General features: G+C 36.7%; 1 long non-coding RNA gene across 1 annotated transcript in view; it reads left to right on the top strand.

Annotated features, from left to right (window-relative positions):
• Positions 1-20732, top strand: part of LOC142540996 (uncharacterized) — a 29289-nt gene extending 8557 nt beyond the window's left edge. The window contains exons 2-3 of the long non-coding RNA XR_012819199.1: positions 19191-20342; positions 20473-20732. This is a non-coding gene — a long non-coding RNA (uncharacterized LOC142540996). The remainder of the gene's footprint in view (positions 1-19190; positions 20343-20472) is intronic.

Here is a 20732-nt window from a genome sequence, read left to right as displayed (position 1 = left end):
CTTTTAACCTACAAAATTTGTATTTTTTGATACGAAATGTTTAATGTCATGCATGAATATGGATATTTGCATATCTATAGTGGCAAAAACTTGTGTGATACAGTTTCACGGGTCGTATTTTGTTAGACGGATCTTTTATTTGGGTCATCCATGAAAAAATATTACTTTTTATGCTAAGAATGTTACTTTTTATTGTGAACATCGGTAAGATTAACCCGTCTCACAGATAAAGAATCGTGAGATCGTCTCACAAGAGACCTACTCATCTATAGTTTCTAGTTTAGAAATTTTAAATTATGTTTAAAAATAATTATGTGAATATAAGCTATAAATGTGGAATTAGCAGGGATGTTAATAATTTTAATTAAGCCTGTTTATATAGTCAATTTTTACAATTTGCACACTAATTCTGAATATTTTTATTCTAAAATTTATCAACATTTTAGATACTTGCACAAAGCATCAAATAATCAATGCTTTTTAAATTCTATTTTAAATTTTAAAATTATATTTAAAAATTATCCAGGTGGTACATAATATGCTATCTCAATTTCATATTCCCTTATAAAAAAAAAAAAAAACAATTTCAAACAAGTTGCAAGTCAATAGGAGATGTCTAAGTTGCTATGTAAAAAAGATTAACTAGGTTAAATAACTAACTTCCCAATTGAAAAAAATCGCTCCTTAAATTTTAATATTTTGGAAATTATTTTAATTATTAAAAATAAAAGATGCAAAATGATGGTTTTAATTTGATTTGAGGGTGGGAATCGAGATATTTTAAAAATAATTTGATGCGGTGTGTACAAGAATGTTAGGTTATAGTATGAAAGTTGTCAAATACCTTTAAATTAATGTAAGTTGAAAAACAACGAAGGTTAAAAAAAAAAATGCTTAAATCCTGTGCATAAACTTATGGTTAGTGTAATCACACGAATCGGGCTAATGAGTGAAATTGATGTGTCACCATGTCAATGCTTCGACCGCCACGTGCGGCTTGTAATTCGAGAGATATTTTTTCATGATCGTATAACTTTTATATTGAATAATTTTCTAAATTCTAAACGTATCAAAACGATGCTTCGATCATCAAACAACAATACATCATAGTTCAACTACGAATATTTGTTGGGATCAGGTTAGAATTTAGAGGAGATACATAAACTCTTATAAAATTTTCTTTGTTTTGAACCGTTCTTAAAAGTTTTTCAGACTGTTAAGAAATATTCTTGAATGATTAGACTTACTGGAGCACTAAAAATTTAAAGTGCGTGAACGATCTGGTCTGATTAGTGATATACTATATTTGACAATTTAACAATATACAGTTGGAAATGAGATTTTCATAATGTGAGTGTATAATATAATAACACAAGTATTTTTATACATGGTCGGAGATAAAACACATACATCACTCATTCTTCTATTAAAAAGGTTTTCACTAAAATACTTTGGTTTTACAACGTCTTGTAACAACCTATTTCAGTTAGGACTTATCAGTGCCTAAATAAAACTTTTAGTGATCACTTTACACTTTTGTATAACTAAGAACCCTCATTTCACCAGACAACATGTGGGGCCCCGGGTCCGATATCTAATACTAATAATTATAATTGTAACAAACCAAATGATTTAGTAAATACATAATTTGTGGTTAACAAATTCACATAAACATCATCAAAATAATTTAATGGTCTCAAATGTTTGAAATATAATTTTAAACATGCCAACAAAAAGTAGTGAACCAAAAAAATCCAAACAACATCACATAGCTCCTAAGACCCGAGAATCTCACTCTAACTCGTATCTCCTCGCCTGGAGCTGGACTCTGGCATCCTAAGCCTCGCCTCACCTACCGTCAAGCACATGAAAACAAGAGGTAGCCGACGTGCCGGTGAGTATAAACCCAGTATGATACAATCAATAACATATGAGAATTAAAATTTCAAATATCTCATATAAAGTTCATAAAGATACAATATAATGCAATGCATGATCAGAAGCTGTGGGCTATCAATAAATCTCAAGATCAAGTGAATCATCTGGTCATAGGGTACCCAAGGGAAGAGAATCCCCCAACAACATCCACCGACTCATCCGCTCGAGGTGGTGTGTTGTGTTCTACAATCCCAAGATTATGGTGCGCCTATAGAGAGTGTTCAGGCCATAGCAGCGACCTCCGCATACACTATGCCAACTCAACTATAGCCCCATACGTCCAACAAATCAGTAAATTAAGGCGACCTCCGCCATATCAAATCTGAATCGACAAGTGGCTCAATATGCAATGCAATGATGCATTTCAATCTCATCAAGTCAATATCATAATATGCTCATCTCAAAAGATCGATCATCAACAAATCACAAGTAATTCATCAAGCCATCGAATTTTCAATTTAAAATAAAAATGATACTTTTACCTCGTATGTTACCGACCGTAACATACCTTTCAAATATTACCAAAGGAAGATCGAAATGTGTAGGCGAGAAGTCTTGAACCTCTGAAATCTACTATAACTCAAGAACTCGGATCACTTATCAAAACAGAGGTGTTTCTGTACAAAATTCATAATTAATTCAATACTGCTTCGAATCAAGATCTGTAAATTTCTTAACCGTAATATGCCATAAAAACATTTATTGAATCATTTTATCAAACACGTGGCGTGCGTGCTAAAGAGTTAGCTCCTCTACAATTCCATTTCTTATCCAAAATATCAATACATACAATACCATCAATCATTATATTAAAAACTTTATCTCAACACTCAAACCAAACAACTCATTGTTTTCCCTTCAATCACTAACCCAAGGAAATAAGCTTTCTTACCTTGCTTCTAAACTCTTGAGAAAAAGAACTTCAAATCTCCAAGCAAATATTAAGGCTTCAATCAAAGATTAATGTCCTGGAAGAAATTGGATTGAAGGAGAAATGAAGAACCCTAGCTTCCAACCCGATAGAGAGAAGAGAAGGAGAAGAAAAATGAGTAAAAAAATGATCTCATTCGATTGTATGCCTTCCCAAACACCAAAACACGTTTTTTAAAAATCGCTGGCCGCCCGGGCGGACATATTTTTCCGCCCGGGCGCGGAACTCTCGGCCAAAACACCATTTTTCCCGAACAAGACCCGCCCGGGCGCACATTAATTACCGCCCGGGCGCGCACTCTGTGCACATCCACTACAAAGATCGCTTCCGAAACGCCTCTTCCCTTCATAATTTGGAAAAGTGGTAAACTGAAAAGTTGTAGCCCTATGTCTTTTCTTGAATCTCCCCAAATTTCAGGTCATTTGGAGGTCTGAGTAAAAAGTTATGCCCATTCTCCTCAACATGTGTCATTGTAGGAACGACGATACGCACGACACACTTCGGGGCGCTTTTGGCTCATCTTCCCTAATGATTTGAACAAAACTCAAAATTGAAAGTTATAGCCTTATGTCTTATATTTCTAATGGAAGTGGCCTCACATCAATTGGATCAATATACAAAATATTATGCTAAAAACCACAACTACTGCCACATTTTTCATAACGTTTCTGCACTTCCATTACCTATTTAGCTCAAATTTCATCTTTGATTCTACCCATCCATTATCTATTCCATTCTATAACGTCATTATCATTCATACCATAACGTAAAGCCATAAACCATCACAACTACTGCCATATTATATCAAAATTCGGGCATTACAATTCCTCCCCTCTAAAAATAGATTTCGTCCTCGAAATCAATCATCTCTTTCAATTATAACATATAATAATCAATACTGAAATTAAAACCGAGAATAGAAGCGTACTTCATTTGAATAACTCTGGATATTTTTGTCACATTTTATCTTCTAATTCCCAAGTTGCCTCCTCGACACCATGTCTGTTCCACTGTACTTTAACCAATGGTATCAATTTATTTCTGAGTTGTTTATCTTTTCTGTCTAGAATCTGAATCGGTCTCTCAATGTAGCTCAAAGTCTGATCTAACTCAACTTCATCGGGTGGAAGTACATGAGAAGGATCTGGATGATATTTCCTCAACATAGACACATGAAAAACATCATGAATACCTGATAATGCAGGAGGAAGAGCTAATCTATAAGCCAAATCACCAACACGTTCCAAAATCTCATACTGACCTATGAATCTCGGTGATAATTTACCCTTCTTTCCAAATGTAACTGTACCACGAAAATGAGATATTTTCAGAAAAACTCTGTCACCTTTCTCAAAAATCAACGGCCGTCTCCTGATGTTCGCATACTTAGCCTGTCTATCCTGAGCAGCTCTCATACGAGTCCTGAATCAATTTCACCTTCTCTGTCATATCTCTTATCATATCAGGTCCTACAATTGGTGCTTCAGATAAATCATCCCAATACAGAGGAGATCGACACTTCCTGCCATATAGTGCTTCAAATGGAGACATTCCAATGCTCACTTGATAACTATTGTTATAAGAAAACTCGACAAGTGGTAACGAATTCTGCCAACCAATGCCAAAATCCATAACTACAGCTCTCAGCATATCCTCTAATGTTGAATAGTACGTTTTGACTGTCCGTCTGTCTGAGGATGATATGCTGTACGTACGCAAATGCAAACGAGTACCAAGGGCCTCTTGTAAACTCTGCCAAAAATGAGAAGAAAATCTGGGATCACGATCCGATACAATGGACTTAGGCACACCATGCAATCTCAAAACTTCTCTGATATACAATCTGGCCATCTGATCATGCCTATATGTCATCTGATAAGGAATAAAACATGAAGACTTGGTTAATCTATCAACGATAACCCAAATTGAATCGCAACCCCTCGACGACCTCGGCAATTTCGTGACAAAGTCCATGGTGATATGGTCCCACTTCTATTCTGGAACCTTAAGGCTATGCAAAAGACCTCCTGGTCGCTTTCTTTCTGCTTTCACTTGTTGACAATTCAAACAACGAGATACAAATTCTGCTATGTCAGATTTCATTCTTTTCCACCAAAATTGTTTCTTCAAATCATTGTACATCTTTTTACTTCCAGGGTGTACACTGAACTTACTGCAATGAGCATCACGCAAAATCTGTATCCTCAACTCTGAAATATTAGGAACTACAATACGATCATTCACAAACAAAATACCCTCATTATTGACATGAAATTCTGATTGATGTCCTGATCTGACGAGTTCAACTGATTTCTGAATGCTTTGATCTAATCTTTGGGCCTCTTTAATTTTAACAAACAACTCGGGCTCTGCCTGAATCATAAATACTCTTATAAGTTGAGTATCTACCACAAAATCCAAACCAGAAAGACAACATTCTTCTACTAGATCAGATACACTGCTAGTGATCAAAGACATATTACATACTTTTCTGCTCAAAGCATCGGCTGCTGCATTAGACTTTCCTGGATAATATTTTATTTCGCAATCATAGTCTTTCAACAAGTCTAACCAACGTCTTTGTCTCATGTTCAGCTCCGCTTGTGAAAAGAGGTATTTCAAACTCTTATGATCAATGAATATCTCAAATTTCTCCCCATACAAGTAGTGACGCCAAATCTTTAAGGCAAAAACCACTGCTGCTAGTTCCAAGTCATGCACTAGGTATCTAGACTCATGTGGCTTCAACTGTCGTGAAGCATAGGCAACCACACGGCCATGCTGCATTAATACACAACCCAGTCCTTGATGTGAAGCATTAGTAGTGCACTGTAAATCCTCCTACACCTGATGAAATAGTCAGAACTGGAGCACTAGGTCAATCTCTGCTTAAGTTCAACAAAACTAGCCTCACATGCTTGCGACCAAATAAATGGTACATTCTTTTGTGTCAGCTGGGTAATTGGCCTCGCAATCTGTGATAATCCTTCAACAAATCTGCGATAATATCCAGCCAAACCCATAAAACTACGTACCTCAGGAACTGATGTCGGTCTAGACCAATTGATGACTGCATCAACTTTACTCGGATCAACTGATATACCAGCACTTGAAATCACATGTCCAAGGAAAACCACTCTATCCAACCAAAACTCGCATTTCGATAATTTAGCATACAACTTTTCAGTTCTCAAAATTTGCAAAACAGCTCTCAAGTGCTCGGCATGCTCAATTTCAGATTTTGAATAAATAAGAATATCATCAATGAAGATCACAACAAATTGATCTATATACCTTTGAAACACACGGTTCATCAAATCCATAAATACCGCATGTGCATTGGTCAACCCAAAAGGCATAACCAAAAATTCAAAATGCCCATACCTGGTACGAAAAGCAGTCTTAGGCACATCTGTCTCTCTAACTCTTAAGTGATGATATCCGGATCTTAAATCAATCTTAGAATATACTGAAGAACCCTGCAATTGGTCAAAGAGATCATCAATCCTTGGCAAAGGATACTTATTCTTTACTGTGGCTTTATTCAACTGTCTATAATCGACACAAAGCCTCATAGACCCATCTTTCTTCTTCACGAATAAAACCGGAGCACCCCAAGGAGAAACACTTGGTCTTATATATCCTTTAGCCAATAGATCCTCAAGTTGTTCCTTTAGTTCCTTCAGTTCAATTGGCGCCATCCTATAAGGAGCTCTAGAAATAGGCTGTGTACCTGCATCAACTCAATGTTGAACTCAATCTCTCGGACTGGAGGAAATCCTGGAATCTCATCTGGAAATACATCTGAAAGTTCACTAACAATTGGAATATCTGTCAATATAGGTACTGACCTTGAAATATCAATTGCATAAACCAAGAAACATTCGGCTCCTTTCTGCAACAAACGAGTCATGGACAAAACAGATATCAAATGAATCTTAGCTCGAGAACCTTTACCATAGAATGTCCAGTGATCTGTCATATCAGGCCTAAACTTAACAATCTTCTGAAAACAATCTACAGTAGCCATGTATCTTGTCAACATGTCAATACCAACTATGCAGTCAAAATCAGACATCTCCAACACAATGCAATCAATCTCAATGACATTATCCTCATAACGAAATTCACAACCACTTATCATTTCTGGTGACCTCATCACTTTGCCCAGTGGAGTAGAAATAGAAAATGTAGATGATAATGACATAGAATGCAATGAATGCAACGAGACAAAGTGCTCAGCTATGAAAGTATGTGATGCACCAGTATCCATCAAAACATAAGCAGGATAACTTGAAAGAAAACAATTACCTGCAATAACATTATCTGGAGCATTATGTGCCTCATCCTCAGTGAGTGCAAAAACTCGAGCCTGCTGTCTAGGTGGCTGTCCTACCCTGTGGCCACCACTCTGTTTGTTCTGATCTATCCGGTTTGATTGCTGATAAGAATGAATTGTAGGGGTCTGACGATTCTGGTGAGGTGTCTGTCTCGATGATCCCCCACTCTGAGATATTTCACTGCCACGATTAGGACACACTCGAGCATAGTGTCCCACCTGGTTACACAAGTGGCAAGCTCCCGAGATTCCTCTACACTGATTGGTATAATGTCTACCACCACACTGACCACAAGTCGGACCTGAATAACCAGTGCTCTGAACTGAACCAGACTGTCTCGATCCACTAGAACTCGAAAAATTACTGCCATGCCTCTTAAATTGCTTGCCTCTAGCCTTGAACTGCTCTCTTATGTTTCCACTGTTACCGCCACTATTACCCTGTCTGAAATGCTGTCGGAACTGTGGCTGTTGGGGTCGTTGCGAATACTGAAAACCTCTCTGCCTAATGATTCCAGTTTCAGCTCCCTTTGCTCGATCAAGAGCCTCAAGCAAAAGTGTTAGGCCTTCCGGTATTAACCAAAGTAAATATATCTGGGTTAAGACCATTTATGAAGTGATCGGCCTTAGCTTCTTCATCGGATGCTACATGAGGAGCAAATCTCAGTAAATTCGAGAACTTAGCAACATAGTCCTCAATATTCAGATTTTTCTGTTTTAAATTTGCAAACTCGGCTCCCCTATCTTTACTATAAGAGGTAGGAAAGAAACGCTGATAAAATTCAGATTTAAAAATATCCCAGGTAACAATCGTACATCGACCCTCTAAAGCTTTCTTGGTCATTATCCACCAACTCTTAGCAACATCTAATAACTGATGAACAACTAACTTTATTCTACGATCATCTGGATACTCAAGAGATTCAAATAATTGATCCATATTCTCCAACCAGTTCTCACACTCTAATGCATTCTCGGTACCCTTCAACATCGGTGGGTGCAAAGACTGAAATCTGACTAATAGTATCTCCATCGGAGTCGGAGTTATATCCATCCGAGTATGAGTAGCACTGCCCTGATCTTGTGCCACTGGTATGTCCTGTCTAGGTCTACCACGACCTCTACCTCGAGTAGCCATGTCTGATATAAAATAAATCAAACACATATAAAATCACAATATCATAATCATCTCAATCTTGTATCAATCATCTCTGGCTCTTGAGACTCAACAATCTCAAAATCTCGAATAAAACTCAACAATATAATATCTCAATTTAAATCATGTATTTCACATCATAGCACAATGAAAATGCTAACAAATATATCACATGATCAAGCAATTCAAACTGACTCGATCTACCCTGTTCCCAAATATCTTAGGCTCTGATACCACCTGATGTGGGGCCCCGGGTCCGATATCTAATACTAATAATTATAATTGTAACAAACAAATGATTTAGTAGATACATAATTTGTGGTTCACAAATTCACATAAACATCATCAAAATAATTTAATGGTCTCAAATGTTTGAAATATAATTTTCAACATGCCAACAAAAAGTAGTGAACCAAAGAAATCCAAACAACATCACATAGCTTCTAAGACCCGAGAATCCCACTCTAACTCGTATCTCCTCGCCTGGAGCTGGACTCTGGCATCCTAAGCCTCGCCTCACCTACCGTCAAGCACATGAAAACAAGAGGTAGTCGACGTGCCGGTGAGTATAAACTCAGTATGATACAATCAATAACATATGAGAATTAAAATTTCAAATATCTCATATAAAATTCATAAAGATACAATATAATGCAATGCATGATCAGAAGCTGTGGGCTATCAATAAATCTCAAGATCAAGTGAATCATCTGGTCATAGGGTACCCAAGGGAAGAGAATCCCCCAACAACATCCACCGACTCATCCGCTCGAGGTGGTGTGTTGTGTTCTACAATCCCAAGATTATGGTGCGCCTATAGAGAGTGTTCAGGCCATAGCAGCGACCTCCGCATACACTATGCCAACTCAACTATAGCCCCATACGTCCAACAAATCAGTAAATTAAGGCGACCTCCGCCATATCAAATCTGAATCGACAAGTGGCTCAATATGCAATGCAATGATGCATTTCAATCTCATCAAGTCAATATCATAATATGCTCATCTCAAAAGATCGATCATCAACAAATCACAAGTAATTCATCAAGCCACTTAAACACAACAAACACAAAATCCAATGGCCGGACTTGACGGTTTGATTTTTTGTTGTAGCACAAATTTGATCTTTGATGATCTGATATAATTCTAATAAGCGAGTGTTGTATTAGCAAGCTTGAAGTATTTTTCTAGCAATATTAAGAGATTTTGATAATGCATATTTGAAATATATGCGAGAGTTGTGTATGTCATATTTCTTGAAATTGAATCTACATCTATATATAGCTGAAAGCTTCCAATGGTCGGATAAATTTTTTCAAGCAGACTAAGTACATTTCATTAAATGTTCATTAAATGTTTATCTGCTTTTGTGACTTATAGATCTTAGCTTCTGAAAAGCTGTTTTGACTTTGGATAATTTAAGAAATTATCTGTCATATCAGGAGTTGGTGGGATATTGTTCCGCATAATATAACTGATTGTTTTCAAAACGGGTGGAAGTAAGATATCCATTTTGCTTTGCACATCTCTGACCAAAGATTAGATAGTAACGGTCTTTATTTAATGTGGGGCGACCATAAATTAGATGATCTACATCTGGTGAAGAAAAAACACTTGAGTGACTGGAATTTTTATTTGCGGTCGGAAACCTGAAATACAGAAAAATATAGTGGTTGGTTTCCTGTAACGGCTTCATGCTATTATTATTTTGTCAATCATAAAAACTTAAGGAAAAAGAAATACTATAACAACTTTTTTATTTTTTGGTGATGACAAAACCAAGTTGCATGTCTATACAGAAGTTACATAGATTAAATTTTGCAATGATTTCAATAAAAAGAATTTCATTAAGAAAATGAAATTTCATTCTACAAATACATAAAATTTAAACAAATCCTATTACACCTACAGAAGAATCATATCTTCTATGGCCTGAACTGCTGCTATCACCTCATCTTCTTTTTCTTCTTCAAGTTTCCTTCTTTCATCATTGTGCTTAGACTCTTTATGCATAGTCCCTTTTCGGCTCGCTACTTTTTCTCTTCGAGCTTCTTGGGTCCACTAATTCCTCTTTTTGATATCATCTCGTTGCATATGATCAAGAATTTCTTGCAATTGGCTACCAATTGTGGTCTGAATATGATCGAGTCGGGATTCTAAGTGTTGTTGGGATTGTATTATTTGACTTGATGGAGTTACACCCAAATTTTCAGTCTGACGCATGGCTATGGATTGATCAGTGGTGAATATCTTGATGTTTTTCTCTAGATAACCAAAATCACGTAGAACATCTTTCCGAAAGGTTTCAAAATCAACTGTATGAGTAAACTTCTTGATCTCGATATTGTTGACTGTTTTGGAGAGATTTTTGATTTGCGTGTGATCTTGATCGAGCAGAACCTTGGAAGAATTGTTGTTGAACTTAGAGAAGATATGTACAGTTGAGATCCGAAAGAAAATCTGATTGAAGCTGTAATTGATGGAGGAGAGGAATAGAAGAGCTTTCTTCTTCAGTTGAGTCGACGATTGGAATTTGTGAAGCTTCATTCCGTTGTCAACCACATCTTTCATGCCGCCAGAAAATGAAATCAAACATGTATCTGTAGAGAAAATGAATTACAAAAAGTAAAAAGAACACTTATTTTAGCAAATGTTCGGGATTCACACCTTTGGTTGGGAGCTAAGCCTTCCCCAACTGAGCTAAGTAAATCATCGTAAAAAGAACACTTGTTTTAGCAAGTGTTCGGGATTCACACCTTTGGTTGGGAGCTAAGCCTTCCCCAACTGAGCTAAGTAAATCATCCTATGATAACTTTTTGTATGGGAGATAGAACGTTCATTTTGTCATTTATAGCCAGATCTCACTCACAAGGCTCAGGTATGTAGCTGACCTCGGTAACACTACTAGTCTTTTTGGATACCACTATTTTTGTGTGCCTGACTTAGAAAGTTGAAGAGTCGTTATCACATACCTCCAAAGATTACAGATCTTGGAGGATTCAGTTCCCATTTACAGATTTGAGGTTACGTAAAGCCTCAATCCATGTTAGGCACATCATCACCTTCCACTGAGATCCTCTCGATCACTGAGTTAGAAGGTCGCCTAGCTAGGAGCTCAACAAGTGAGGAGATTGGCTAACTAGGAGCTAGGATCTTAGGTAAGTCAAACAATTAATATCTCAAGTGAGGAAGACAGCTAGCTATGTGCTAGGCCAAGGCATGGGAGCTCAAATTCATAGTAGAACAAAGGAGATCCTTCTTAGATGATTGTTAGTTTACCCAAGCTAGTTCATCCTCTGTCATTTGGGCAAACTTGAATAGGGCCAACATGTAGGCTTTTGCGTAGGATCTTTCCTATGGGGTATCACTGTATTCCCCTTTCAAGTCTGAGTTAATCGGAGCTTAAAACTCATATTAGTTGCTCTTTCAAGAGAACGGCACACACTTAAACATAATTTACAAAAAAAAAAAAATCAAGTAATAACATGTTAGGTAGTCACCTTGAAAGGTATTTGTTGCAGGTGGGGCAAATGAGCATGTCCGTAACCATGAGCTAGACTTAAATAATGAATAGTAACCAAGACCACCAGCTCGACAATGAATATAGAACCAAACACGATATTTCTTCAACAATTAAACCTTGGAGTACTTGGGGTTACCAAGGGATCTAAGCAAGGACATAATCTGAGCTCCCCATCACCTATGCCTCACAGGCGGAAAATACTCCAACTCTTAAAATACCACCTTGGAGCTCTTGGGTCACCAAGGGCTCCGAGCTAGGATGTATTCCTAACTCCCCATTTCTGACCCAAGGGCTCCGAGCTAGGATGTATTCTTAACTTCCCATTTCATTTTCTTCTTCATTGGAAAATACTTGAAATTTTAAATCTTGGAGTTCTTGGGGTTAGATACGGCTCCAAGATAGGATATAGTCTGAGCTCTCAATCACCTTTGCTAGATCTCGCTTAGCACGAAACATTTCAACAAATTTTTGAAATTTAAACCTTCGAGCTCTTGGGGTCACCTAGGGTTCCGAGCAAGTACATAGCTTTAGCTCCCCGTCCAAGCTCCCCATCATCTCACCTAGATCAAGTTCATCCGAAAAGTAGTTCAACTTTTAAAATTACACCTTGGATTTCCTGGAATTAACAAGGGCTTTGAGCTAGACATAGCCTTAGCTCCACATTGTCTTTGCTAGATCGTTCTTAGCAAGAAACACTTCAACAAGTTTTTAAAAATTAAACCTTGGAACTCTTGGGGTCGCCAAGGGCCCCGAGCTAGGACTTAGCCATAGCTATCCGTCCTAGATCTCCATCATCTCATCTAGATCAACTTCAACCGAAAAATAGTTCAACTTATAAAATTACACCTTGGAGCTCATGGAATTACCAAGGAATCCGATCTATTACACAACCTTAGCTCTCCATCACCTCTGATAGATCTCCCTTTGCAGGAAACACTTCAACATTTTTTTTGTAAAAATTAAAAATTGGAGCTCTCGGGGTCACCAAGGGCTTTGAGCCAGGACATAGCTTTAGCTCCTCGTCCTATCCACACATCATCTCAACTAGATCAACTTCATTCAAAAAAAATAGTTCGACTTTTAAATTTACACCTTGGAGCTACTGGGTTTACCAAGGGCTCTGAGCAAGGACATAGTCTTAGCTCCTCATCACCACTGCTAGATCTCCCTTAGCAGAAAATACTTCAACAATTTTTTGAAAATTAAACCTTGGAGCTCTTGGTGTCACCAAGGGCTTCGAGCTAGGACATAGCCTTATCTCCCTGTCATAGCTCCTCATTATCTCAACTAGATCAACTTCATCAGAAAAATAGTTCAACTTTTAAAACTACACATGGGTGCTCCTGAAGTTACCAAGGGCTTTGAGCTAGGACATAGCCTTATCTCCTCGTCATAGCTCCTCATTATCTCAACTAGATTAACTTCATCAAAAAAATAGTTCAACTTTTAAAATTACATCTGGGTGCTCCTGAAGTTGCCAAGGGCTTTTAGTTAGGACATATGCTTATCTCCTCATCACCTCTGCTACATCTGTCTTAGCAGGAAACACTTTAATTTTTTTTTTTTTTTGAAAATTAAACTTTGAGCTCTTGAGATTACCAAGGCTTTGAGCTAGGAGATAGCCTTAGCTCCCTGTCCTAACTCCCCATAATCTCACATAGATCAACTTCATCTGAAAAATAATGTAAATTTTAAAATTACACCTTGTCAAATATAAATAATCAATGAATCTTTTAATCTTAAACTTCAAACATATTCTAAGACTTGTCTATCAAGTTTTCTCGAACACAAATTATGTATAAGTATCTGCGAAATTGTTGTACTAGCTCGCAAATAATATTGTAGCACACTATTGTTGAAAAGTCGGCTAAGAGTTGCTCAATCATATTATTTATAGTTCGAATAAATGATCTTCAACTGATATGTGTTGTAATTATACATTGATATGGATACTTGAGGTATCTAACGTTCAAGTCCACAAGAAATGAATGTCTGGAAATTAATTGGTTAAAATTTCATCAGTTTTCCAGATAATTTGAACTAATAAAGTAGCAGACATACTGTTTTATGCCATCTCCAACCCAAAACTCTATTTTAAAGCAACTCTACTCTAAAATAGTGCAGTTTCTGCACCAAATACAATGTTCATCTCCAACCCATCTACTTCAAATCCCACTCTAAAAAAGAATATTCTCGAAATTTCATTTTTTTATAAGTTATTAAATATATATTTTTTAAATTTAGTGATATAATTATAATTACATTTTATATTGAATATATTTAATATTATATTTTTAATAAATGTGATAATATTACAAAAATGATTAATTTAATTATTTTAAATATATTATTGAAATATATATTATACGAATTGAAATAAAAATAATTTCAATTGGTGAAATAAAATTAATACATGACATTAAATTAAATAACATTGCACAAATACAACTTCAAATATTTGAACGACCATATTCATCCCATAAATGATCAATTAAAGCATTTCGTAATGTATAATGAGCGTCTTTGTCTTTTATTTTTTTATAACGAGCAAGAAATTCTCGAAATCTGATATGCTCATTGACAGCCATTTCTACCATTGGAGTCGGTGCTTCCCTAGCATCTTCAATCGGTGCACTAAGATCACGTTCATCTTCGATTATCATATCGTGCATTATAATACATGCTTTCATTATATCATTCAAATGATTTTTCTTCCAACCACGTGCTGGAGATGCGACAATCGCAAATCGTGATTGAAGAACGCCAAATGCACGCTCCACATCTTTCCTGCATGACTCTTGTTTCATCGCAAAATACTGCTTCTTCGGACCACGCGGATCATGTATAGTTTGCACAATAGTTGACCATTTCGGATAAATACTATCAGCTAAATAATATCCAGTGTCATATTCTTTTGATCAAATAGTATAATGAGCTGGAGGAGCAATTCCTTGTGCAAGATTGGAAAATAGACTGGAAGACTCTAAAACATTTATATCATTATTGGTTCCAGGCATACCAAAATATGCATGCCATATCCAAAGATCGTAATCAGCTACCGCTTCTAAAATGATTGTTGGAGAACCACTACGACCTACATATTGTCCCGCCCAAGCCGTGGGGCAATTTTTCCACCTCCAATGCATACAGTCGAGACTTCCCAACATTCCAGGAAAACCTCGTTGTTTGCCAATATAGAGAAGTCCTGGCAACATCATTGGCAGTAGGTGATCTCAAGTACTGATCCGCAAAAACTTCCACTATAGCTCGACAAAAGTGTTGCATACACTGAATTGCAGTAGATTCTCCTATTTGGATGTATTCATCAGTAGCATCCGCATGTAAGCCATATGCTAGCATTCTCAATGAAGCAGTTGCTTTTTGATTAGTCGATAGACCGAGCCGTCCCAAACTATCACTTCTTTGTGTGAAATAAACATCGTGATTCTTTACGGCATCTACTATCCGAAGGAAAAGATTTCGAGACATTCGAAATCTTCGTCGGAACATTGCTTCATTATAGACTGGATTCTCAGCAAAATAGTCGTTAAACAACTTTTGATCAGCAATTTCACGTTCGCGTCGGATGACTATGTGACCTGGAATTGACCCTCCGTGTGTGACTTCTGGTTCTTGTTGGATGATGTAGGCAGCAACTAAATCTTGTTCTCGAGCTATAGTTGACAGTATTGCTCTTCTTCTATTTTCAAAGCTTTCAACAAATTGAATATCATCTTCATTATCTGACAATGAAGATGAGCTACATGAGTTTGCATCAAATAGAGTATGTGGATTCATTTTTAATTTAGAAAGAAGGTAAAATATGTATGAAAGTATGATAATATAGTTACATTATATAGATGTCTTTTAGATGCATTTTGGACCGGTAGATACGTTTTGACTGGTAGCTGAGTTTGGATTGGTAGATATGTTTGAATGGTAGTTGAGTTTGGACTGGTAGATACATTTTTGACTGGTAGATGCACTTTGGACTGGTAGATACGTTTTGAATGGTAGCTGAGTTTTAACTGTGTACTTGAATGTTTAAATATTATTCAATAAATTTGTGTGTTAGATGTTTAAATATAATTAATATTTTATATAATTTATATAATTAAATATTTTAATTTTTATAATTTTATATTTAATAGATATTATCTAACTATAAATTAATATAATAATATTATTATTATATGAAAAATATTTATAATTTTTAATATAAATATTTATAATTAAAAAAAAATTAAAAAAAATAAGAAAAGAACCCTGCGCCACATTTGGCGCAGTGGCGCAGAGAAGAATGGAGCTGCGCTATTTGCAAAATAGGGCAGCTCCATTGGAGAAGCCCAAGCAGCAAAATGGCGTGAAACGCTATTTTGCTGCTTGGGTTGGAGATGCCCTTAGGGTGAGATCGTGGGAGGAAGTCATGAATAATGGTAGACGTGAAAAATCTCCCCAAAGTTGGACAAAAGATAACAATCAGCAAAAGCAACACAAAACTTGACTCAACAATACAATTTCTGCAAAATATTTAGTTTTCTTCTTCAAGCAATTTATCTTTTTAGTTTAATTTCAAGCATTTTATGTATTTTTGATTCCAAATTTCATCAAGTTTATTGTAAATTTCATAATTATGGATTCTTAATTATTTATGAAAATAAAATCATGTTAGAAGTTTGTTTTCTTCGATTTCTAGTGTCGTTTCAATCAATTTCTTTTTTTTGGTGCATATTAGTTAAGGAAATTAGAAATGACGAACTAATTAAGGATTCACGCCGCTGAATAATTAGAAGCTATATTATTATTATTTTTCATTTAAGTTGGTGTTTGTAGCACTTGGCATGCTGCATTCTCAAGAAATTTTGCAAACAATTTTTGCCAAGCCCGGTGAGACACTGAATATGACGCCAAAAAGGAAAGAAAACTTTAAACAAGGGGATGGGGAGTCTCTACCAAACCAGGAAGACACTCAAGTTCCACCACCAAAACAACATACTGTTGAAAAATCAGTCGGGAGTCGGACTTGAACTCAGGTTGTATCCAGAGGTGTATGCTCACATTTCACACCGCTTGGTGGAAGAGTTGACGACAATGAGGATTGAAGATTCACAAGTTCTGTCCAAAGCCATGTTTGAATGCTTGAAAACATTTATAGATAAGCCAAGTCAATCCACTCAAGGAGAGCATAATATCAACGACAAAGAAGGAGTTTAGGGAAGCAATAAATTGAATGAACTCGACAAGGGAGTGGGAAATTCAAAGGCTGGTGATCATCGCCGCTCAAAGTTCACTCTTCCAAATCAGCATGAAAGTAGGTACACACCACCACACATGAGGGATGAGAACTTATGGGGGAAGAATCCAACCATATCCACGTGCTAATGGAGTAGACAGTACAAAACAACCTGTCAATCAAGGGTACAATGTAAAAAAACTCTCTGTTCCAACCATGGGCTTATGATGACATGACACATGAATTATCAAAGAGTGGATGGGGGTTTCCTAGGAGGTAAAGTCGGTTTCAATGCAGGTTTCCAAACTCGAGGGCGCATTATTATCATCATTCACTCGTAGCCTAGAATTTCTCAGTGATAGATCCAAAAATGGTGCGAAAAACTGTTCAAGAGCTATAAGGGTCGGCCTTGATCCAGATTACATGGATGTTAACAATCCATATCCCAGAGGTTACAGAATGTGTGACTTCAGCCTGTTCTCTGGGGAGGACAGTCAGTCTAACACATAGCACATTGCTAGATTCACTATCTAGTGTGAGGAGTTGGACAACTTGGAGAATTTCAACAACTTAAAGCTGTGATTATTCCCGAATTCTCTCACAGGGACTGCATTTGCATGGTATTTCTCGCTCCCCAAAATTCAGTGATGAATTGGCAGGAGATGAAAAGGCAATTCCACGGTCAATTTACATAACTTTGCCAGAGATATGCATGAATTATTTGTCTAGAATCACTCAAATGAAAGGAGAATCTGTGGAATGTTTATTGACATGTTCAAAAAGATGAAGAACATGAGCAAATGTTCTTACTAAAGACGGGGTTCGTGAAAATGGCACAAAAGTGTCTATATTTTGAATTGAGGAAAAATTCCAAGGCATGGGGTTCAAGGACTTCCTTGAGTTGGTTACGAAAGTTGTTGAATATGAGGAATTATTGAGAGAATAATCACACAAAAAAGAAAACAACTATGAGTTCCTATTATCAAGAAATGGAGAAAGTTGTGTTGGTTGAGATCTGATCAAGTGGTTCACGTGTTGTTCCTTTGCTAAAAAATAAACTGACACAAGTAGAGAAGAAGAATAGCCTTCAACTACAGTAAGATATGCAGTACATTTTTTTATGTCTCGAAGACTGGTGATGTTTTTGATTCCTTAGTACTAGAGAAATTTATCACTTTCCAACCAGATCATAAAGTGTCATCTAAGAAGAGCCGAAGGGACGGAAATATTTTAAATAGCACAACTCATATAATCATGTCACTAAGCCTTGTTGGGATATTAAGAATATTTTGCATGATAGAATTAACAAGAGATTTTTTAAGTTTCTTGACAAACAAGAGTCTATGGCGGTGGATGGTGATTTATTTTTCCATACAAAATCTATCAATGTGAATGTGACAAATCTTAAGGACCTTCTAGATGATAAGAGGTGCTGAAACCATAGTGTTGTTGAAAGAAAAATTTAGAAGTGTTGGGTACTGAAAGGTCTGATTTTTGAAGCTCCTAAAAATATAATGTGTAGGGATTCTCCAAAAATGTTGGTGCATATACGGCATTGGGATCAAGGAACAAACATTTCCATAGGAGACCAGTTCAGTAGTTCAGATGGGAGCCATCTCACCAAAGATATGCGGATAACATAAACTTGTCCGAAAGAGAGTCACGGCGAGTGCAAGCCAAGAAGAATTCAGTTGACCATGGTAGTTATCAGCATGTGAACCAAGCTCTTATAAGAAAATATATTGAGTGTCAGAGAGCAAGGGCCAGATTCATCCTTCCTACTAGAAATTAGTTTAGCGAATCCTAAAGAGTGGACTAAGACAGAAAGTTCCCTAGGCCACTCAGTAGGACCTGAAAAGAAGAATGCTAAAAGAAAGGGCTGCTTCAAAAAGAAGAGAACTTGCTAAGATGATGAATGAACTCATACTAGACATGACAGCCATTGAAAATCAGGTGGGAAGTAGATCCAACTTAGATAAGTCGTCTATTGAAGTTAAACTGGTGGAAGAAGATGAAGATTTGTTGAGTGAAGAAGACAACCACGAAAGAAAAACTCTCAATTTTTGTGTAGGAAAGCTCCACGTCTCAGTAGATTTTGCCACAGAGGTGGTGATGTTACCAGAGAAGTTCAAACTTGTTGAAGAAGAGTGTGGAAAATCTGCACCTAAAGTATTAGTTCAAGAGATAAATAATAGCAGCAAAGTCCCTGAAGGTGGTTCAGGGGTTATCATAAGAGAAGATCACTCAAACAAGCCTAAGGAGGTGGTTCTTGAGAAGCCAACAACAACTATGACTAAGTACATAAGGACATTATATATCAAGGCCCGTGTGAATGTCAAGCCAATGTCCAGGTGCTAATCTACAAAGGCTTAGAAATGAATGTCTTGACGGTGAGGGTGTTAGGAAGCTTGGGCAAAAATGAAAAGACCTAATCCCCACAGAAGTTTCTGTTGCTGTGTTTACAGGGGAAACCACCAAGACCATTGAAGTTTTCCCAGCTAATGTTACTGTGAGGAGTATGTCATCTTTGTGAGTATTTTTCGTGGTGAATCCATCTGCCACCATGCGTTTTTATTTAGAGATTGGATCCATGCAAATCAGTGCATCACATCCTCTATGCACCAACTCCTATTATTTTAGAAAGGAAATGATATGAACATTGTGGAAGCCGATGCATAGCTATTTCAAGCCAACGCAAGTGCGGTTGAAGCTAGATACTACCATGGGGATTTTGGCCTCATTAAGGTTCGTAGCAAAAGAGTGAGAGAGAGTCCAGTGTACATACAAACACCAATTCCAAGCATGGTACTGGAAAAAATCCTCAAGTCAATTGTTATCGTGCCGCCTAGACCGATAAAGCAGCCACTGATTGAGAAACTTGATTATTGTGTTCAACCAAAGGGAAAAATAGATAGATGCAGTAAAAGGTTCATGTACAGCTAGTACTAAAAAAATTGGAAGATGAAGAAGTATGAGACACTCATGGAACTGAGCTTATCCAAGAGAAATAATATGAAAAATATGAACTCCAAGTTGATGAGTTATTAATAGCGTTATCTCAAATGGAAGATGACCAGCATGGGTTACAAGAACCATTAGAAGAAGTAAACTTGGGAGAACTTGGAGATCCTAAAGTAATATATGCAAGTGCATTACTGGAAGAAAGGATCAAGCTGGATCCGATTGGCTTGCTGAGGGAGAGAGAAAAGAAAGCATGGAAATTGTATGGTTTGGGTCACTTGCATATATTTTTATGTTGATGTTATTGTTACTTTTGTTGAACTTTATAAAATATTGTGGAGAAAGCAGGCTCTATAGCCACTTTTACTAATCTGTTTTTCTTATTTGTGCAGTGGAAACCCATGGGGTGGGCCTTTGGGTTATTTGAAAAGCATAACAGAAGATGGTATAAAAGTGGGGAGCTACACTTGCTTTGGACAATTGTAAGATAAACAAAGAAGAAGTGGAAGATGAGTAGATTACGCGGGATATTTTGTCACTTTTGAAAGTTTCATATTGTATAGAGTAGGCTTTCTAGCCACCTTTATATTAATTTTGTTCTTTATTTAAATTTTACTCCGAGTAGGTCATAGGGTCACTATTGTAAATAGTT

This window comes from Primulina tabacum, chromosome 3 (assembly GCF_025594145.1).
Source record: "Primulina tabacum isolate GXHZ01 chromosome 3, ASM2559414v2, whole genome shotgun sequence".
NCBI lineage: Eukaryota > Viridiplantae > Streptophyta > Magnoliopsida > Lamiales > Gesneriaceae > Primulina > Primulina tabacum.
The sequence above is the reverse complement of the archived record's forward strand: the minus strand, read 5'-3'. Positions and strand labels throughout refer to the sequence as shown.